At 45.3% G+C, this 19598-nt stretch overlaps 22 non-coding genes across 22 annotated transcripts; all 22 read left to right on the top strand.

Annotated features, from left to right (window-relative positions):
* Nucleotides 1-139: 139 nt before the first annotated feature.
* TRNAC-GCA (transfer RNA cysteine (anticodon GCA)) lies at nucleotides 140-211 on the top strand. Its single transcript has one exon. It is a non-coding gene; the product is annotated as a tRNA-Cys (tRNA).
* Nucleotides 212-741: 530 nt separating this feature from the next.
* TRNAC-GCA (transfer RNA cysteine (anticodon GCA)) lies at nucleotides 742-813 on the top strand. The gene has a single exon. It is a non-coding gene; the product is annotated as a tRNA-Cys (tRNA).
* A 1768-nt stretch (nucleotides 814-2581) lies between these two features.
* Nucleotides 2582-2653, top strand: TRNAC-GCA (transfer RNA cysteine (anticodon GCA)). Its single transcript has one exon. It is a non-coding gene; the product is annotated as a tRNA-Cys (tRNA).
* A 538-nt stretch (nucleotides 2654-3191) lies between these two features.
* TRNAC-GCA (transfer RNA cysteine (anticodon GCA)) lies at nucleotides 3192-3263 on the top strand. Its single transcript has one exon. It is a non-coding gene; the product is annotated as a tRNA-Cys (tRNA).
* Nucleotides 3264-5341: 2078 nt separating this feature from the next.
* Nucleotides 5342-5413, top strand: TRNAC-GCA (transfer RNA cysteine (anticodon GCA)). Its single transcript has one exon. It is a non-coding gene; the product is annotated as a tRNA-Cys (tRNA).
* A 230-nt stretch (nucleotides 5414-5643) lies between these two features.
* Nucleotides 5644-5715, top strand: TRNAC-GCA (transfer RNA cysteine (anticodon GCA)). The gene has a single exon. It is a non-coding gene; the product is annotated as a tRNA-Cys (tRNA).
* A 538-nt stretch (nucleotides 5716-6253) lies between these two features.
* TRNAC-GCA (transfer RNA cysteine (anticodon GCA)) lies at nucleotides 6254-6325 on the top strand. Its single transcript has one exon. It is a non-coding gene; the product is annotated as a tRNA-Cys (tRNA).
* A 1758-nt stretch (nucleotides 6326-8083) lies between these two features.
* TRNAC-GCA (transfer RNA cysteine (anticodon GCA)) lies at nucleotides 8084-8155 on the top strand. Its single transcript has one exon. It is a non-coding gene; the product is annotated as a tRNA-Cys (tRNA).
* Nucleotides 8156-9002: 847 nt separating this feature from the next.
* TRNAC-GCA (transfer RNA cysteine (anticodon GCA)) lies at nucleotides 9003-9074 on the top strand. The gene has a single exon. It is a non-coding gene; the product is annotated as a tRNA-Cys (tRNA).
* A 547-nt stretch (nucleotides 9075-9621) lies between these two features.
* TRNAC-GCA (transfer RNA cysteine (anticodon GCA)) lies at nucleotides 9622-9693 on the top strand. Its single transcript has one exon. It is a non-coding gene; the product is annotated as a tRNA-Cys (tRNA).
* A 538-nt stretch (nucleotides 9694-10231) lies between these two features.
* Nucleotides 10232-10303, top strand: TRNAC-GCA (transfer RNA cysteine (anticodon GCA)). The gene has a single exon. It is a non-coding gene; the product is annotated as a tRNA-Cys (tRNA).
* A 538-nt stretch (nucleotides 10304-10841) lies between these two features.
* Nucleotides 10842-10913, top strand: TRNAC-GCA (transfer RNA cysteine (anticodon GCA)). The gene has a single exon. It is a non-coding gene; the product is annotated as a tRNA-Cys (tRNA).
* Nucleotides 10914-11451: 538 nt separating this feature from the next.
* TRNAC-GCA (transfer RNA cysteine (anticodon GCA)) lies at nucleotides 11452-11523 on the top strand. Its single transcript has one exon. It is a non-coding gene; the product is annotated as a tRNA-Cys (tRNA).
* Nucleotides 11524-12070: 547 nt separating this feature from the next.
* TRNAC-GCA (transfer RNA cysteine (anticodon GCA)) lies at nucleotides 12071-12142 on the top strand. The gene has a single exon. It is a non-coding gene; the product is annotated as a tRNA-Cys (tRNA).
* Nucleotides 12143-12977: 835 nt separating this feature from the next.
* On the top strand, nucleotides 12978-13049 carry TRNAC-GCA (transfer RNA cysteine (anticodon GCA)). The gene has a single exon. It is a non-coding gene; the product is annotated as a tRNA-Cys (tRNA).
* A 535-nt stretch (nucleotides 13050-13584) lies between these two features.
* Nucleotides 13585-13656, top strand: TRNAC-GCA (transfer RNA cysteine (anticodon GCA)). The gene has a single exon. It is a non-coding gene; the product is annotated as a tRNA-Cys (tRNA).
* A 547-nt stretch (nucleotides 13657-14203) lies between these two features.
* Nucleotides 14204-14275, top strand: TRNAC-GCA (transfer RNA cysteine (anticodon GCA)). The gene has a single exon. It is a non-coding gene; the product is annotated as a tRNA-Cys (tRNA).
* Nucleotides 14276-15110: 835 nt separating this feature from the next.
* On the top strand, nucleotides 15111-15182 carry TRNAC-GCA (transfer RNA cysteine (anticodon GCA)). The gene has a single exon. It is a non-coding gene; the product is annotated as a tRNA-Cys (tRNA).
* A 530-nt stretch (nucleotides 15183-15712) lies between these two features.
* On the top strand, nucleotides 15713-15784 carry TRNAC-GCA (transfer RNA cysteine (anticodon GCA)). The gene has a single exon. It is a non-coding gene; the product is annotated as a tRNA-Cys (tRNA).
* A 2078-nt stretch (nucleotides 15785-17862) lies between these two features.
* TRNAC-GCA (transfer RNA cysteine (anticodon GCA)) lies at nucleotides 17863-17934 on the top strand. Its single transcript has one exon. It is a non-coding gene; the product is annotated as a tRNA-Cys (tRNA).
* A 538-nt stretch (nucleotides 17935-18472) lies between these two features.
* Nucleotides 18473-18544, top strand: TRNAC-GCA (transfer RNA cysteine (anticodon GCA)). Its single transcript has one exon. It is a non-coding gene; the product is annotated as a tRNA-Cys (tRNA).
* A 547-nt stretch (nucleotides 18545-19091) lies between these two features.
* Nucleotides 19092-19163, top strand: TRNAC-GCA (transfer RNA cysteine (anticodon GCA)). Its single transcript has one exon. It is a non-coding gene; the product is annotated as a tRNA-Cys (tRNA).
* Nucleotides 19164-19598: the final 435 nt, after the last annotated feature.

Raw genomic sequence — 19598 nt, 5'->3', positions numbered from 1 at the left:
TTCTCATACTGAACTGGTCGTCCACTCTCTCACTGGGAATCTTCATTGGTAGGGATTTCAACAAGCATCCTTACTTTTGAGAAATTGGTTTCCTCAGAACATTACTTTTTAAGAACCAGTGAGGACAATTATAAGCCAAGGGGGCATAGCTCAGTGGAAGAGCATTCGACTGCAGATCGAGAGGTCCCTGGTTCAAATCCGGGTGCCCCCTTCAAGTGCCAGCTTTACGCATGCTATTCAACGAGATGCTTACCTTTCCAAGAAAGCTCTTCTTCAACTTGTCACCCTTGAGCACATTTCTCATGCAGAACTGAACTGGTCGTCCACTCTCTCACTGGGAATCTTCATGGGTAGGGATTTCAACAAGCATCCTTACTTTTGAGAAATTGGTTTCCTCAGAACATTACTTTTTAAGAACCAGTGAGCACAGTTATAAGCCAGGGGTGGCATAGCTCAGTGGAAGAGCATTTGACTGCAGATCGAGAAGTCTCTGGTTCATGAATCCGGGTGCCCCCTTCAAGTGCCAGCTTTACTCATGCTATTCAACAAGATGCTTACCTTTCCAAGAAAGCTCTTCTTCAACTTGTTAGCCTTGAGCACATTTCTCATACTGAACTGGTCGTCCACTCTCTCACTGGGAATCTTCATTGGTAGGGATTTCAACAAGCATCCTTACTTTTGAGAAATTGGTTTCCTCAGAACATTACTTTTTAAGAACCAGTGAGGACAATTATAAGCCAAGGGGGCATAGCTCAGTGGAAGAGCATTCGACTGCAGATCGAGAGGTCCCTGGTTCAAATCCGGGTGCCCCCTTCAAGTGCCAGCTTTACGCATGCTATTCAACGAGATGCTTACCTTTCCAAGAAAGCTCTTCTTCAACTTGTCACCCTTGAGCACATTTCTCATGCAGAACTGAACTGGTCGTCCACTCTCTCACTGGGAATCTTCATGGGTAGGGATTTCAACAAGCATCCTTACTTTTGAGAAATTGGTTTCCTCAGAACATTACTTTTTAAGAACCAGTGAGGACAATCATAAGCCAAGGGGGCATAGCTCAGTGGAAGAGCATTCGACTGCAGATCGAGAGGTCCCTGGTTCAGATCCGGGTGCCCCCTTCAAGTGCCAGCTTTACTCATGCTATTCAACGAGATGCTTACCTTTCCAAGAAAGCTCTTCTTCAAATTGTCACCCTTGAGCACATTTCTGATGCAGAACTAAACAGGAACTGGTCATCCACTCTCTCACTGGCAATCTTCATTGGTAGGGATTTCAACAAGCATCCTACCTTTTGAGAAATTGGTTTCCTCAGAACATTACTTTTTAAGAACCAGTGAGGACAATCATAAGCCAAGGGGGAATAGCTCAGTGGAAGAGCATTCGACTGCAGATCGAGAGGTCCCTGGTTCAAATCCGGGTGCCCCCTTCAAGTGCCAGCTTTACTCATGCTATTCAACGAGATGCTTACCTCTCCAAGAAAGCTCTTCTTCAACTTGTCACCCTTGAGCACATTTCTGATGCAGAACTAAACAGGAACTGGTCGTCCACTCTCTCACTGGCCATCTTCATTGGTAGGGATTTCAACAAGCATCCTTACTTTTGAGAAATTGGTTTCCTCAGAACATTACTTTTTAAGAACCAGTGAGCACAGTTATAAGCCAGGGGTGGCATAGCTCAGTGGAAGAGCATTTGACTGCAGATCGAGAAGTCTCTGGTTCATGAATCCGGGTGCCCCCTTCAAGTGCCAGCTTTACTCATGCTATTCAACAAGATGCTTACCTTTCCAAGAAAGCTCTTCTTCAACTTGTTAGCCTTGAGCACATTTCTGATGCAGAACTAAACAGGAACTGGTCATCCACTCTCTCACTGGCCATCTTCATTGGTAGGGATTTCAACAAGCATCCTACCTTTTGAGAAATTGGTTTCCTCAGAACATTACTTTTTAAGAACCAGTGAGGACAATCATAAGCCAAGGGGGCATAGCTCAGTGGAAGAGCATTTGACTGCAGATCAAGAAGTCCCTGGTTCATAATCCGGGTGCCCTCTTCAAGTGCCAGCTTTACTCATGCTATTCAACGAGATGCTTACCTTTCCAAGAAAGCTCTTCTACAAATTGTCACCCTTGAGCACATTTCTCATGCAGAACTGAACTGGTCGTCCACTCTCTCACTGGGAATCTTCATTGGTAGGGATTTCAACAAGCATCCTACCTTTTGAGAAATTGGTTTCCTCAGAACATTACTTTTTAAGAACCAGTGAGGACAATCATAAGCCAAGGGGGCATAGCTCAGAGGAAGAGCATTCGACTGCAGATCGAGAGGTCCCTGGTTCAAATCCGGGTGCCCCCTTCAAGTGCCAGCTTTACTCATGCTATTCAACGAGATGCTTACCTTTCCAAGAAAGCTCTTCTTCAACTTGTCACCCTTGAGCACATTTCTCATGCAGAACTAAACAGGAACTAATCATCCACTCTCTCACTGGCAATATTCATTGGTAGGGATTTCAACAAGCATCCTACCTTTTGAGAAATTGGTTTCCTCAGAACATTACTTTTTAAGAACCAGTGAGGACAATCATAAGCCAAGGGGGCATAGCTCAGTGGAAGAGCATTCGACTGCAGATCGAGAGGTCCCTGGTTCAAATCCGGGTGCCCCCTTCAAGTGCCAGCTTTACGCATGCTATTCAACGAGATGCTTACCTTTCCAAGAAAGCTCTTCTTCAACTTGTCACCCTTGAGCACATTTCTCATGCAGAACTGAACTGGTCGTCCACTCTCTCACTGGGAATCTTCATGGGTAGGGATTTCAACAAGCATCCTTACTTTTGAGAAATTGGTTTCCTCAGAACATTACTTTTTAAGAACCAGTGAGGACAATCATAAGCCAAGGGGGCATAGCTCAGTGGAAGAGCATTCGACTGCAGATCGAGAGGTCCCTGGTTCAGATCCGGGTGCCCCCTTCAAGTGCCAGCTTTACTCATGCTATTCAACGAGATGCTTACCTTTCCAAGAAAGCTCTTCTTCAAATTGTCACCCTTGAGCACATTTCTGATGCAGAACTAAACAGGAACTGGTCATCCACTCTCTCACTGGCAATCTTCATTGGTAGGGATTTCAACAAGCATCCTACCTTTTGAGAAATTGGTTTCCTAAGAACATTACTTTTTAAGAACCAGTGAGGACAATCATAAGCCAAGGGGGCATAGCTCAGTGGAAGAGCATTCGACTGCAGATCGAGAGGTCCCTGGTTCAAATCCGGGTGCCCCCTTCAAGTGCCAGTTTTACTCATGCTATTCAACAAGATGCTTACCTCTCCAAGAAAGCTCTTCTTCAACTTGTCACCCTTGAGCACATTTCTGATGCAGAACTAAACAGGAACTGGTCGTCCACTCTCTCACTGGCCATCTTCATTGGTAGGGATTTCAACAAGCATCCTTACTTTTGAGAAATTGGTTTCCTCAGAACATTACTTTTTAAGAACCAGTGAGCACAGTTATAAGCCAGGGGTGGCATAGCTCAGTGGAAGAGCATTTGACTGCAGATCGAGAAGTCTCTGGTTCATGAATCCGGGTGCCCCCTTCAAGTGCCAGCTTTACTCATGCTATTCAACAAGATGCTTACCTTTCCAAGAAAGCTCTTCTTCAACTTGTTAGCCTTGAGCACATTTCTGATGCAGAACTAAACAGGAACTGGTCATCCACTCTCTCACTGGCCATCTTCATTGGTAGGGATTTCAACAAGCATCCTACCTTTTGAGAAATTGGTTTCCTCAGAACATTACTTTTTAAGAACCAGTGAGGACAATCATAAGCCAAGGGGGCATAGCTCAGTGGAAGAGCATTCGACTGCAGATCAAGAAGTCCCTGGTTCATAATCCGGGTGCCCTCTTCAAGTGCCAGCTTTACTCATGCTATTCAACGAGATGCTTACCTTTCCAAGAAAGCTCTTCTACAAATTGTCACCCTTGAGCACATTTCTCATGCAGAACTGAACTGGTCGTCCACTCTCTCACTGGGAATCTTCATTGGTAGGGATTTCAACAAGCATCCTACCTTTTGAGAAATTGGTTTCCTCAGAACATTACTTTTTAAGAACCAGTGAGGACAATCATAAACCAAGGGGGCATAGCTCAGAGGAAGAGCATTCGACTGCAGATCGAGAGGTCCCTGGTTCAAATCCGGGTGCCCCCTTCAAGTGCCAGCTTTACTCATGCTATTCAACGAGATGCTTACCTTTCCAAGAAAGCTCTTCTTCAACTTGTCACCCTTGAGCACATTTCTCATGCAGAACTAAACAGGAACTAATCATCCACTCTCTCACTGGCAATATTCATTGGTAGGGATTTCAACAAGCATCCTACCTTTTGAGAAATTGGTTTCCTCAGAACATTACTTTTTAAGAACCAGTGAGCACAGTTATAAGCCAAGGGGGCATAGCTCAGTGGAAGAGCATTCGACTGCAGATCAAGAAGTCCCTGGTTCATAATCCGGGTGCCCTCTTCAAGTGCCAGCTTTACTCATGCTATACAACGAGATGCTTACCTTTCCAAGAAAGCTCTTCTACAAATTGTCACCCTTGAGCACATTTCTCATGCAGAACTGAACTGGTCGTCCACTCTCTCACTGGGAATCTTCATTGGTAGGGATTTCAACAAGCATCCTACCTTTTGAGAAATTGGTTTCCTCAGAACATTACTTTTTAAGAACCAGTGAGGACAATCATAAGCCAAGGGGGCATAGCTCAGAGGAAGAGCATTCGACTGCAGATCGAGAGGTCCCTGGTTCAAATCCGGGTGCCCCCTTCAAGTGCCAGCTTTACTCATGCTATTCAACGAGATGCTTACCTTTCCAAGAAAGCTCTTCTTCAACTTGTCACCCTTGAGCACATTTCTCATGCAGAACTAAACAGGAACTAATCATCCACTCTCTCACTGGCAATATTCATTGGTAGGGATTTCAACAAGCATCCTACCTTTTGAGAAATTGGTTTCCTCAGAACATTACTTTTTAAGAACCAGTGAGCACAGTTATAAGCCAGGGGTGGCATAGCTCAGTGGAAGAGCATTCGACTGCAGATCGAGAGGTCCCTGGTTCAAATCCGGGTGCCCCCTTCAAGTGCCAGCTTTACTCATGCTATTCAACGAGATGCTTACCTCTCCAAGAAAGCTCTTCTTCAACTTGTCACCCTTGAGCACATTTCTGATGCAGAACTAAACAGGAACTGGTCGTCCACTCTCTCACTGGCCATCTTCATTGGTAGGGATTTCAACAAGCATCCTTACTTTTGAGAAATTGGTTTCCTCAGAACATTACTTTTTAAGAACCAGTGAGGACAATCATAAGCCAAGGGGGCATAGCTCAGTGGAAGAGCATTCGACTGCAGATCGAGAGGTCCCTGGTTCAAATCCGGGTGCCCCCTTCAAGTGCCAGCTTTACGCATGCTATTCAACGAGATGCTTACCTTTCCAAGAAAGCTCTTCTTCAACTTGTCACCCTTGAGCACATTTCTCATGCAGAACTGAACTGGTCGTCCACTCTCTCACTGGGAATCTTCATGGGTAGGGATTTCAACAAGCATCCTTACTTTTGAGAAATTGGTTTCCTCAGAACATTACTTTTTAAGAACCAGTGAGGACAATCATAAGCCAAGGGGGCATAGCTCAGTGGAAGAGCATTCGACTGCAGATCGAGAGGTCCCTGGTTCAAATCCGGGTGCCCCCTTCAAGTGCCAGCTTTACGCATGCTATTCAACGAGATGCTTACCTTTCCAAGAAAGCTCTTCTTCAACTTGTCACCCTTGAGCACATTTCTCATGCAGAACTGAACTGGTCGTCCACTCTCTCACTGGGAATCTTCATGGGTAGGGATTTCAACAAGCATCCTTACTTTTGAGAAATTGGTTTCCTCAGAACATTACTTTTTAAGAACCAGTGAGGACAATCATAAGCCAAGGGGGCATAGCTCAGTGGAAGAGCATTCGACTGCAGATCGAGAGGTCCCTGGTTCAGATCCGGGTGCCCCCTTCAAGTGCCAGCTTTACTCATGCTATTCAACGAGATGCTTACCTTTCCAAGAAAGCTCTTCTTCAAATTGTCACCCTTGAGCACATTTCTGATGCAGAACTAAACAGGAACTGGTCATCCACTCTCTCACTGGCAATCTTCATTGGTAGGGATTTCAACAAGCATCCTACCTTTTGAGAAATTGGTTTCCTAAGAACATTACTTTTTAAGAACCAGTGAGGACAATCATAAGCCAAGGGGGCATAGCTCAGTGGAAGAGCATTCGACTGCAGATCGAGAGGTCCCTGGTTCAAATCCGGGTGCCCCCTTCAAGTGCCAGTTTTACTCATGCTATTCAACGAGATGCTTACCTCTCCAAGAAAGCTCTTCTTCAACTTGTCACCCTTGAGCACATTTCTGATGCAGAACTAAACAGGAACTGGTCGTCCACTCTCTCACTGGCCATCTTCATTGGTAGGGATTTCAACAAGCATCCTTACTTTTGAGAAATTGGTTTCCTCAGAACATTACTTTTTAAGAACCAGTGAGCACAGTTATAAGCCAGGGGTGGCATAGCTCAGTGGAAGAGCATTTGACTGCAGATCGAGAAGTCTCTGGTTCATGAATCCGGGTGCCCCCTTCAAGTGCCAGCTTTACTCATGCTATTCAACAAGATGCTTACCTTTCCAAGAAAGCTCTTCTTCAACTTGTTAGCCTTGAGCACATTTCTGATGCAGAACTAAACAGGAACTGGTCATCCACTCTCTCACTGGCCATCTTCATTGGTAGGGATTTCAACAAGCATCCTACCTTTTGAGAAATTGGTTTCCTCAGAACATTACTTTTTAAGAACCAGTGAGGACAATCATAAGCCAAGGGGGCATAGCTCAGTGGAAGAGCATTCGACTGCAGATCAAGAAGTCCCTGGTTCATAATCCGGGTGCCCTCTTCAAGTGCCAGCTTTACTCATGCTATTCAACGAGATGCTTACCTTTCCAAGAAAGCTCTTCTACAAATTGTCACCCTTGAGCACATTTCTCATGCAGAACTGAACTGGTCGTCCACTCTCTCACTGGGAATCTTCATTGGTAGGGATTTCAACAAGCATCCTACCTTTTGAGAAATTGGTTTCCTCAGAACATTACTTTTTAAGAACCAGTGAGGACAATCATAAACCAAGGGGGCATAGCTCAGAGGAAGAGCATTCGACTGCAGATCGAGAGGTCCCTGGTTCAAATCCGGGTGCCCCCTTCAAGTGCCAGCTTTACTCATGCTATTCAACGAGATGCTTACCTTTCCAAGAAAGCTCTTCTTCAACTTGTCACCCTTGAGCACATTTCTCATGCGGAACTAATCATCCACTCTCTCACTGGCAATATTCATTGGTAGGGATTTCAACAAGCATCCTACCTTTTGAGAAATTGGTTTCCTCAGAACATTACTTTTTAAGAACCAGTGAGCACAGTTATAAGCCAAGGGGGCATAGCTCAGTGGAAGAGCATTCGACTGCAGATCAAGAAGTCCCTGGTTCATAATCCGGGTGCCCTCTTCAAGTGCCAGCTTTACTCATGCTATACAACGAGATGCTTACCTTTCCAAGAAAGCTCTTCTACAAATTGTCACCCTTGAGCACATTTCTCATGCAGAACTGAACTGGTCGTCCACTCTCTCACTGGGAATCTTCATTGGTAGGGATTTCAACAAGCATCCTACCTTTTGAGAAATTGGTTTCCTCAGAACATTACTTTTTAAGAACCAGTGAGGACAATCATAAGCCAAGGGGGCATAGCTCAGAGGAAGAGCATTCGACTGCAGATCGAGAGGTCCCTGGTTCAAATCCGGGTGCCCCCTTCTAGTGCCAGCTTTACTCATGCTATTCAACGAGATGCTTACCTTTCCAAGAAAGCTCTTCTTCAACTTGTCACCCTTGAGCACATTTCTCATGCAGAACTAAACAGGAACTAATCATCCACTCTCTCACTGGCAATATTCATTGGTAGGGATTTCAACAAGCATCCTACCTTTTGAGAAATTGGTTTCCTCAGAACATTACTTTTTAAGAACCAGTGAGGACAATCATAAGCCAAGGGGGCATAGCTCAGTGGAAGAGCATTCGACTGCAGATCGAGAGGTCCCTGGTTCAAATCCGGGTGCCCCCTTCAAGTGCCAGCTTTACTCATGCTATTCAACGAGCTGCTTACCTCTCCAAGAAAGCTCTTCTTCAACTTGTCACCCTTGAGCACATTTCTGATGCAGAACTAAACAGGAACTAATCATCCACTCTCTCACTGGCAATATTCATTGGTAGGGATTTCAACAAGCATCCTACCTTTTGAGAAATTGGTTTCCTCAGAACATTACTTTTTAAGAACCAGTGAGCACAGTTATAAGCCAAGGGGGCATAGCTCAGTGGAAGAGCATTCGACTGCAGATCAAGAAGTCCCTGGTTCATAATCCGGGTGCCCTCTTCAAGTGCCAGCTTTACTCATGCTATACAACGAGATGCTTACCTTTCCAAGAAAGCTCTTCTACAAATTGTCACCCTTGAGCACATTTCTCATGCAGAACTGAACTGGTCGTCCACTCTCTCACTGGGAATCTTCATTGGTAGGGATTTCAACAAGCATCCTACCTTTTGAGAAATTGGTTTCCTCAGAACATTACTTTTTAAGAACCAGTGAGGACAATCATAAGCCAAGGGGGCATAGCTCAGAGGAAGAGCATTCGACTGCAGATCGAGAGGTCCCTGGTTCAAATCCGGGTGCCCCCTTCTAGTGCCAGCTTTACTCATGCTATTCAACGAGATGCTTACCTTTCCAAGAAAGCTCTTCTTCAACTTGTCACCCTTGAGCACATTTCTCATGCAGAACTAAACAGGAACTAATCATCCACTCTCTCACTGGCAATATTCATTGGTAGGGATTTCAACAAGCATCCTACCTTTTGAGAAATTGGTTTCCTCAGAACATTACTTTTTAAGAACCAGTGAGGACAATCATAAGCCAAGGGGGCATAGCTCAGTGGAAGAGCATTCGACTGCAGATCGAGAGGTCCCTGGTTCAAATCCGGGTGCCCCCTTCAAGTGCCAGCTTTACTCATGCTATTCAACGAGCTGCTTACCTCTCCAAGAAAGCTCTTCTTCAACTTGTCACCCTTGAGCACATTTCTGATGCAGAACTAAACAGGAACTGGTCGTCCACTTTCTCACTGGCCATCTTCATTGGTAGGGATTTCAACAAGCATCCTTACTTTTGAGAAATTGGTTTCCTCAGAACATTAATTTTTAAGAACCAGTGAGCACAGTTATAAGCCAGGGGTGGCATAGCTCAGTGGAAGAGCATTTGACTGCAGATCGAGAAGTCTCTGGTTCATGAATCCGGGTGCCCCCTTCAAGTGCCAGCTTTACTCATGCTATTCAACAAGATGCTTACCTTTCCAAGAAAGCTCTTCTTCAACTTGTTAGCCTTGAGCACATTTCTGATGCAGAACTAAACAGGAACTGGTCATCCACTCTCTCACTGGCCATCTTCATTGGTAGGGATTTCAACAAGCATCCTACCTTTTGAGAAATTGGTTTCCTCAGAACATTACTTTTTAAGAACCAGTGAGGACAATCATAAGCCAAGGGGGCATAGCTCAGTGGAAGAGCATTCGACTGCAGATCGAGAGGTCCCTGGTTCAAATCCGGGTGCCCCCTTCAAGTGCCAGCTTTACGCATGCTATTCAACAAGATGCTTACCTTTCCAAGAAAGCTCTTCTTCAACTTGTCACCCTTGAGCACATTTCTCATGCAGAACTGAACTGGTCGTCCACTCTCTCACTGGGAATCTTCATGGGTAGGGATTTCAACAAGCATCCTTACTTTTGAGAAATTGGTTTCCTCAGAACATTACTTTTTAAGAACCAGTGAGGACAATCATAAGCCAAGGGGGTATAGCTCAGTGGAAGAGCATTCGACTGCAGATCGAGAGGTCCCTGGTTCAAATCCGGGTGCCCCCTTCAAGTGCCAGCTTTACTCATGCTATTCAACGAGATGCTTACCTCTCCAAGAAAGCTCTTCTTCAACTTGTCACCCTTGAGCACATTTCTGATGCAGAACTAAACAGGAACTGGTCGTCCACTCTCTCACTGGCCATCTTCATTGGTAGGGATTTCAACAAGCATCCTTACTTTTGAGAAATTGGTTTCCTCAGAACATTACTTTTTAAGAACCAGTGAGGACAATCATAAGCCAAGGGGGCATAGCTCAGTGGAAGAGCATTCGACTGCAGATCGAGAGGTCCCTGGTTCAAATCCGGGTGCCCCCTTCAAGTGCCAGCTTTACGCATGCTATTCAACGAGATGCTTACCTTTCCAAGAAAGCTCTTCTTCAACTTGTCACCCTTGAGCACATTTCTCATGCAGAACTGAACTGGTCGTCCACTCTCTCACTGGGAATCTTCATGGGTAGGGATTTCAACAAGCATCCTTACTTTTGAGAAATTGGTTTCCTCAGAACATTACTTTTTAAGAACCAGTGAGGACAATCATAAGCCAAGGGGGCATAGCTCAGTGGAAGAGCATTCGACTGCAGATCGAGAGGTCCCTGGTTCAGATCCGGGTGCCCCCTTCAAGTGCCAGCTTTACTCATGCTATTCAACGAGATGCTTACCTTTCCAAGAAAGCTCTTCTTCAAATTGTCACCCTTGAGCACATTTCTGATGCAGAACTAAACAGGAACTGGTCATCCACTTTCTCACTGGCAATCTTCATTGGTAGGGATTTCAACAAGCATCCTACCTTTTGAGAAATTGGTTTCCTCAGAACATTACTTTTTAAGAACCAGTGAGGACAATCATAAGCCAAGGGGGCATAGCTCAGTGGAAGAGCATTCGACTGCAGATCGAGAGGTCCCTGGTTCAAATCCGGGTGCCCCCTTCAAGTGCCAGCTTTACGCATGCTATTCAACGAGATGCTTACCTTTCCAAGAAAGCTCTTCTTCAACTTGTCACCCTTGAGCACATTTCTCATGCAGAACTGAACTGGTCGTCCACTCTCTCACTGGGAATCTTCATGGGTAGGGATTTCAACAAGCATCCTTACTTTTGAGAAATTGGTTTCCTCAGAACATTACTTTTTAAGAACCAGTGAGGACAATCATAAGCCAAGGGGGCATAGCTCAGTGGAAGAGCATTCGACTGCAGATCGAGAGGTCCCTGGTTCAGATCCGGGTGCCCCCTTCAAGTGCCAGCTTTACTCATGCTATTCAACGAGATGCTTACCTTTCCAAGAAAGCTCTTCTTCAAATTGTCACCCTTGAGCACATTTCTGATGCAGAACTAAACAGGAACTGGTCATCCACTTTCTCACTGGCAATCTTCATTGGTAGGGATTTCAACAAGCATCCTACCTTTTGAGAAATTGGTTTCCTCAGAACATTACTTTTTAAGAACCAGTGAGGACAATCTTAAGCCAAGGGGGCATAGCTCAGTGGAAGAGCATTCGACTGCAGATCGAGAGGTCCCTGGTTCAAATCCGGGTGCCCCCTTCAAGTGCCAGCTTTACTCATGCTATTCAACGAGATGCTTACCTCTCCAAGAAAGCTCTTCTTCAACTTGTCACCCTTGAGCACATTTCTGATGCAGAACTAAACAGGAACTGGTCGTCCACTCTCTCACTGGCCATCTTCATTGGTAGGGATTTCAACAAGCATCCTTACTTTTGAGAAATTGGTTTCCTCAGAACATTAATTTTTAAGAACCAGTGAGCACAGTTATAAGCCAGGGGTGGCATAGCTCAGTGGAAGAGCATTTGACTGCAGATCGAGAAGTCTCTGGTTCATGAATCCGGGTGCCCCCTTCAAGTGCCAGCTTTACTCATGCTATTCAACAAGATGCTTACCTTTCCAAGAAAGCTCTTCTTCAACTTGTTAGCCTTGAGCACATTTCTGATGCAGAACTAAACAGGAACTGGTCATCCACTCTCTCACTGGCCATCTTCATTGGTAGGGATTTCAACAAGCATCCTACCTTTTGAGAAATTGGTTTCCTCAGAACATTACTTTTTAAGAACCAGTGAGGACAATCATAAGCCAAGGGGGCATAGCTCAGTGGAAGAGCATTCGACTGCAGATCGAGAGGTCCCTGGTTCAAATCCGGGTGCCCCCTTCAAGTGCCAGCTTTGCGCATGCTATTCAACGAGATGCTTACCTTTCCAAGAAAGCTCTTCAACTTGTCACCCTTGAGCACATTTCTCATGCAGAACTGAACTGGTCGTCCACTCTCTCACTGGGAATCTTCATGGGTAGGGATTTCAACAAGCATCCTTACTTTTGAGAAATTGGTTTCCTCAGAACATTACTTTTTAAGAACCAGTGAGGACAATCATAAGCCAAGGGGGCATAGCTCAGAGGAAGAGCATTCGACTGCAGATCGAGAGGTCCCTGGTTCAAATCCGGGTGCCCCCTTCAAGTGCCAGCTTTACTCATGCTATTCAACGAGATGCTTACCTTTCCAAGAAAGCTCTTCTTCAACTTGTCACCCTTGAGCACATTTCTCATGCAGAACTAAACAGGAACTAATCATCCACTCTCTCACTGGCAATATTCATTGGTAGGGATTTCAACAAGCATCCTACCTTTTGAGAAATTGGTTTCCTCAGAACATTACTTTTTAAGAACCAGTGAGCACAGTTATAAGCCAGGGGTGGCATAGCTCAGTGGAAGAGCATTTGACTGCAGATCGAGAAGTCTCTGGTTCATGAATCCGGGTGCCCCCTTCAAGTGCCAGCTTTACTCATGCTATTCAACAAGATGCTTACCTTTCCAAGAAAGCTCTTCTTCAACTTGTTAGCCTTGAGCACATTTCTCATACTGAACTGGTCGTCCACTCTCTCACTGGGAATCTTCATTGGTAGGGATTTCAACAAGCATTCTTACTTTTGAGAAATTGGTTTCCTCAGAACATTACTTTTTAAGAACCAGTGAGGACAATCATAAGCCAAGGGGGCATAGCTCAGTGGAAGAGCATTCGACTGCAGATCGAGAGGTCCCTGGTTCAAATCCGGGTGCCCCCTTCAAGTGCCAGCTTTGCGCATGCTATTCAACGAGATGCTTACCTTTCCAAGAAAGCTCTTCAACTTGTCACCCTTGAGCACATTTCTCATGCAGAACTGAACTGGTCGTCCACTCTCTCACTGGGAATCTTCATGGGTAGGGATTTCAACAAGCATCCTTACTTTTGAGAAATTGGTTTCCTCAGAACATTACTTTTTAAGAACCAGTGAGGACAATCATAAGCCAAGGGGGCATAGCTCAGTGGAAGAGCATTCGACTGCAGATCGAGAGGTCCCTGGTTCAGATCCGGGTGCCCCCTTCAAGTGCCAGCTTTACTCATGCTATTCAACGAGATGCTTACCTTTCCAAGAAAGCTCTTCTTCAAATTGTCACCCTTGAGCACATTTCTGATGCAGAACTAAACAGGAACTGGTCATCCACTTTCTCACTGGCAATCTTCATTGGTAGGGATTTCAACAAGCATCCTACCTTTTGAGAAATTGGTTTCCTCAGAACATTACTTTTTAAGAACCAGTGAGGACAATCATAAGCCAAGGGGGCATAGCTCAGTGGAAGAGCATTCGACTGCAGATCGAGAGGTCCCTGGTTCAAATCCGGGTGCCCCCTTCAAGTGCCAGCTTTACTCATGCTATTCAACGAGATGCTTACCTCTCCAAGAAAGCTCTTCTTCAACTTGTCACCCTTGAGCACATTTCTGATGCAGAACTAAACAGGAACTGGTCGTCCACTCTCTCACTGGCCATCTTCATTGGTAGGGATTTCAACAAGCATCCTTACTTTTGAGAAATTGGTTTCCTCAGAACATTAATTTTTAAGAACCAGTGAGCACAGTTATAAGCCAGGGGTGGCATAGCTCAGTGGAAGAGCATTTGACTGCAGATCGAGAAGTCTCTGGTTCATGAATCCGGGTGCCCCCTTCAAGTGCCAGCTTTACTCATGCTATTCAACAAGATGCTTACCTTTCCAAGAAAGCTCTTCTTCAACTTGTTAGCCTTGAGCACATTTCTGATGCAGAACTAAACAGGAACTGGTCATCCACTCTCTCACTGGCCATCTTCATTGGTAGGGATTTCAACAAGCATCCTACCTTTTGAGAAATTGGTTTCCTCAGAACATTACTTTTTAAGAACCAGTGAGGACAATCATAAGCCAAGGGGGCATAGCTCAGTGGAAGAGCATTCGACTGCAGATCGAGAGGTCCCTGGTTCAAATCCGGGTGCCCCCTTCAAGTGCCAGCTTTGCGCATGCTATTCAACGAGATGCTTACCTTTCCAAGAAAGCTCTTCAACTTGTCACCCTTGAGCACATTTCTCATGCAGAACTGAACTGGTCGTCCACTCTCTCACTGGGAATCTTCATGGGTAGGGATTTCAACAAGCATCCTTACTTTTGAGAAATTGGTTTCCTCAGAACATTACTTTTTAAGAACCAGTGAGGACAATCATAAGCCAAGGGGGCATAGCTCAGAGGAAGAGCATTCGACTGCAGATCGAGAGGTCCCTGGTTCAAATCCGGGTGCCCCCTTCAAGTGCCAGCTTTACTCATGCTATTCAACGAGATGCTTACCTTTCCAAGAAAGCTCTTCTTCAACTTGTCACCCTTGAGCACATTTCTCATGCAGAACTAAACAGGAACTAATCATCCACTCTCTCACTGGCAATATTCATTGGTAGGGATTTCAACAAGCATCCTACCTTTTGAGAAATTGGTTTCCTCAGAACATTACTTTTTAAGAACCAGTGAGCACAGTTATAAGCCAGGGGTGGCATAGCTCAGTGGAAGAGCATTTGACTGCAGATCGAGAAGTCTCTGGTTCATGAATCCGGGTGCCCCCTTCAAGTGCCAGCTTTACTCATGCTATTCAACAAGATGCTTACCTTTCCAAGAAAGCTCTTCTTCAACTTGTTAGCCTTGAGCACATTTCTCATACTGAACTGGTCGTCCACTCTCTCACTGGGAATCTTCATTGGTAGGGATTTCAACAAGCATTCTTACTTTTGAGAAATTGGTTTCCTCAGAACATTACTTTTTAAGAACCAGTGAGGACAATCATAAGCCAAGGGGGCATAGCTCAGTGGAAGAGCATTCGACTGCAGATCGAGAGGTCCCTGGTTCAAATCCGGGTGCCCCCTTCAAGTGCCAGCTTTGCGCATGCTATTCAACGAGATGCTTACCTTTCCAAGAAAGCTCTTCAACTTGTCACCCTTGAGCACATTTCTCATGCAGAACTGAACTGGTCGTCCACTCTCTCACTGGGAATCTTCATGGGTAGGGATTTCAACAAGCATCCTTACTTTTGAGAAATTGGTTTCCTCAGAACATTACTTTTTAAGAACCAGTGAGGACAATCATAAGCCAAGGGGGCATAGCTCAGTGGAAGAGCGTTCGACTGCAGATCGAGAGGTCCCTGGTTCATAATCCGGGTGCCCCCTTCAAGTGCCAGCTTTACGCATGCTATTCAACGAGATGCTTACCTTTCCAAGAAAGCTCTTCTTCAACTTGTCACCCTTGAGCACATTTCTCATGCAGTACTGAACTGGTCGTCCACTCTCTCACTGGGAATCTTCATGGGTAGGGATTTCAACAAGCATCCTTACTTTTGAGAAATTGGTTTCCTCAGAACATTACTTTTTAAGAACCAGTGAGGACAATCATAAGCCAAGGGGGCATAGCTCAGTGGAAGAGCATTCGACTGCAGATCGAGAGGTCCCTGGTTCAAATCCGGGTGCCCCCTTCAAGTGCCAGCTTTACGCATGCTATTCAACAAGATGCTTACCTTTCCAAGAAAGCTCTTCTTCAACTTGTCACCCTTGAGCACATTTCTCTTGCAGAACTGAACTGGTCGTCCACTCTCTCACTGGGAATCTTCATGGGTAGGGATTTCAACAAGCATCCTTACTTTTGAGAAATTGGTTTCCTCAGAACATTACTTTTTAAGAACCAGTGAGGACAATCATAAGCCAAGGGGGCATAGCTCAGTGGAAGAGCATTCGACTGCAGATCGAGAGGTCCCTGGTTCAGATCCGGGTGCCCCCTTCAAGTGCCAGCTTTACTCATGCTATTCAACGAGATGCTTACCTTTCCAAGAAAGCTCTTCTTCAAATTGTCACCCTTGAGCACATTTCTGATGCAGAACTAAATAGGAACTGGTCATCCACTTTCTCACTGGCAATCTTCATTGGTAGGGATTTCAACAAGCATCCTACCTTTTGAGAAATTGGTTTCCTCAGAACATTACTTTTTAAGAACCAGTGAGGACAATCATAAGCCAAGGGGGCATAGCTCAGTGGAAGAGCATTCGACTGCAGATCAAGAAGTCCCTGGTTCATAATCCGGGTGCCCTCTTCAAGTGCCAGCTTTACTCATGCTATTCAACGAGATGCTTACCTTTCCAAGAAAGCTCTTCTACAAATTGTCACCCTTGAGCACATTTCTCATGCAGAACTGAACTGGTCGTCCACTCTCTCACTGGGAATCTTCATTGGTAGGGATTTCAACAAGCATCCTACCTTTTGAGAAATTGGTTTCCTCAGAACATTACTTTTTAAGAACCAGTGAGGACAATCATAAGCCAAGGGGGCATAGCTCAGAGGAAGAGCATTCGACTGCAGATCGAGAGGTCCCTGGTTCAAATCCGGGTGCCCCCTTCAAGTGCCAGCTTTACTCATGCTATTCAACGAGATGCTTACCTTTCCAAGAAAGCTCTTCTTCAACTTGTCACCCTTGAGCACATTTCTCATGCAGAACTAAACAGGAACTAATCATCCACTCTCTCACTGGCAATATTCATTGGTAGGGATTTCAACAAGCATCCTACCTTTTGAGAAATTGGTTTCCTCAGAACATTACTTTTTAAGAACCAGTGAGCACAGTTATAAGCCAGGGGTGGCATAGCTCAGTGGAAGAGCATTCGACTGCAGATCGAGAGGTCCCTGGTTCAAATCCGGGTGCCCCCTTCAAGTGCCAGCTTTACTCATGCTATTCAACGAGATGCTTACCTCTCCAAGAAAGCTCTTCTTCAACTTGTCACCCTTGAGCACATTTCTGATGCAGAACTAAACAGGAACTGGTCGTCCACTCTCTCACTGGCCATCTTCATTGGTAGGGATTTCAACAAGCATCCTTACTTTTGAGAAATTGGTTTCCTCAGAACATTACTTTTTAAGAACCAGTGAGCACAGTTATAAGCCAGGGGTGGCATAGCTCAGTGGAAGAGCATTTGACTGCAGATCGAGAAGTCTCTGGTTCATGAATCCGGGTGCCCCCTTCAAGTGCCAGCTTTACTCATGCTATTCAACAAGATGCTTACCTTTCCAAGAAAGCTCTTCTTCAACTTGTTAGCCTTGAGCACATTTCTGATGCAGAACTAAACAGGAACTGGTCATCCACTCTCTCACTGGCCATCTTCATTGGTAGGGATTTCAACAAGCATCCTACCTTTTGAGAAATTGGTTTCCTCAGAACATTACTTTTTAAGAACCAGTGAGGACAATCATAATCCAAGGGGGCATAGCTCAGTGGAAGAGCATTCAACTGCAGATCGAGAGGTCCCTGGTTCAAATCCGGGTGCCCCCTTCAAGTGCCAGCTTTACTCATGCTATTCAACGAGATGCTTACCTTTCCAAGAAAGCTCTTCTTCAACTTGTCACCCTTGAGCACATTTCTGATGCAGAACTAAACAGGAACTGGTCGTCCACTCTCTCACTGGCCATCTTCATTGGTAGGGATTTCAACAAGCATCCTACCTTTTGAGAAATTGGTTTCCTCAGAACATTACTTTTTAAGAACCAGTGAGGACATTCATAAGCCAGGGGGGGCATAGCTCAGTGGAAGAGCATTCGACTGCAGATCGAGAGGTCCCTGGTTCAAATCCGGGTGCCCCCTTCAAGTGCCAGCTTTACGCATGCTATTCAACGAGATGCTTACCTTTCCAAGAAAGCTCTTCTTCAACTTGTCACCCTTGAGCACATTTCTCATGCAGAACTGAACTGGTCGTCCACTCTCTCACTGGGAATCTTCATGGGTAGGGATTTCAACAAGCATCCTTACTTTTGAGAAATTGGTTTCCTCAGAACATTACTTTTTAAGAACCAGTGAGGACAATCATAAGCCAAGGGGGCATAGCTCAGTGGAAGAGCATTCGACTGCAGATCGAGAGGTCCCTGGTTCAGATCCGGGTGCCCCCTTCAAGTGCCAGCTTTACTCATGCTATTCAACGAGATGCTTACCTTTCCAAGAAAGCTCTTCTTCAAATTGTCACCCTTGAGCACATTTCTGATGCAGAACTAAACAGGAACTGGTCATCCACTTTCTCACTGGCAATCTTCATTGGTAGGGATTTCAACAAGCATCCTACCTTTTGAGAAATTGGTTTCCTCAGAACATTACTTTTTAAGAACCAGTGAGGACAATCATAAGCCAAGGGGGCATAGCTCAGTGGAAGAGCATTCGACTGCAGATCGAGAGGTCCCTGGTTCAAATCCGGGTGCCCCCTTCAAGTGCCAGCTTTACTCATGCTATTCAACGAGATGCTTACCTCTCCAAGAAAGCTCTTCTTCAACTTGTCACCCTTGAGCACATTTCTGATGCAGAACTAAACAGGAACTGGTCGTCCACTCTCTCACTGGCCATCTTCATTGGTAGGGATTTCAACAAGCATCCTTACTTTTGAGAAATTGGTTTCCTCAGAACATTAATTTTTAAGAACCAGTGAGCACAGTTATAAGCCAGGGGTGGCATAGCTCAGTGGAAGAGCATTTGACTGCAGATCGAGAAGTCTCTGGTTCATGAATCCGGGTGCCCCCTTCAAGTGCCAGCTTTACTCATGCTATTCAACAAGATGCTTACCTTTCCAAGAAAGCTCTTCTTCAACTTGTTAGCCTTGAGCACATTTCTGATGCAGAACTAAACAGGAACTGGTCATCCACTCTCTCACTGGCCATCTTCATTGGTAGGGATTTCAACAAGCATCCTACCTTTTGAGAAATTGGTTTCCTCAGAACATTACTTTTTAAGAACCAGTGAGGACAATCATAAGCCAAGGGGGCATAGCTCAGTGGAAGAGCATTCGACTGCAGATCGAGAGGTCCCTGGTTCAAATCCGGGTGCCCCCTTCAAGTGCCAGCTTTGCGCATGCTATTCAACGAGATGCTTACCTTTCCAAGAAAGCTCTTCAACTTGTCACCCTTGAGCACATTTCTCATGCAGAACTGAACTGGTCGTCCACTCTCTCACTGGGAATCTTCATGGGTAGGGATTTCAACAAGCATCCTTACTTTTGAGAAATTGGTTTCCTCAGAACATTACTTTTTAAGAACCAGTGAGGACAATCATAAGCCAAGGGGGCATAGCTCAGTGGAAGAGCGTTCGACTGCAGATCGAGAGGTCCCTGGTTCATAATCCGGGTGCCCCCTTCAAGTGCCAGCTTTACGCATGCTATTCAACGAGATGCTTACCTTTCCAAGAAAGCTCTTCTTCAACTTGTCACCCTTGAGCACATTTCTCATGCAGTACTGAACTGGTCGTCCACTCTCTCACTGGGAATCTTC

This window comes from Eleutherodactylus coqui, chromosome 9 (assembly GCF_035609145.1).
Source record: "Eleutherodactylus coqui strain aEleCoq1 chromosome 9, aEleCoq1.hap1, whole genome shotgun sequence".
NCBI classification, from domain to species: Eukaryota; Metazoa; Chordata; class Amphibia; order Anura; family Eleutherodactylidae; genus Eleutherodactylus; species Eleutherodactylus coqui.
This window is presented reverse-complemented; position numbering and strand designations above follow the sequence as displayed.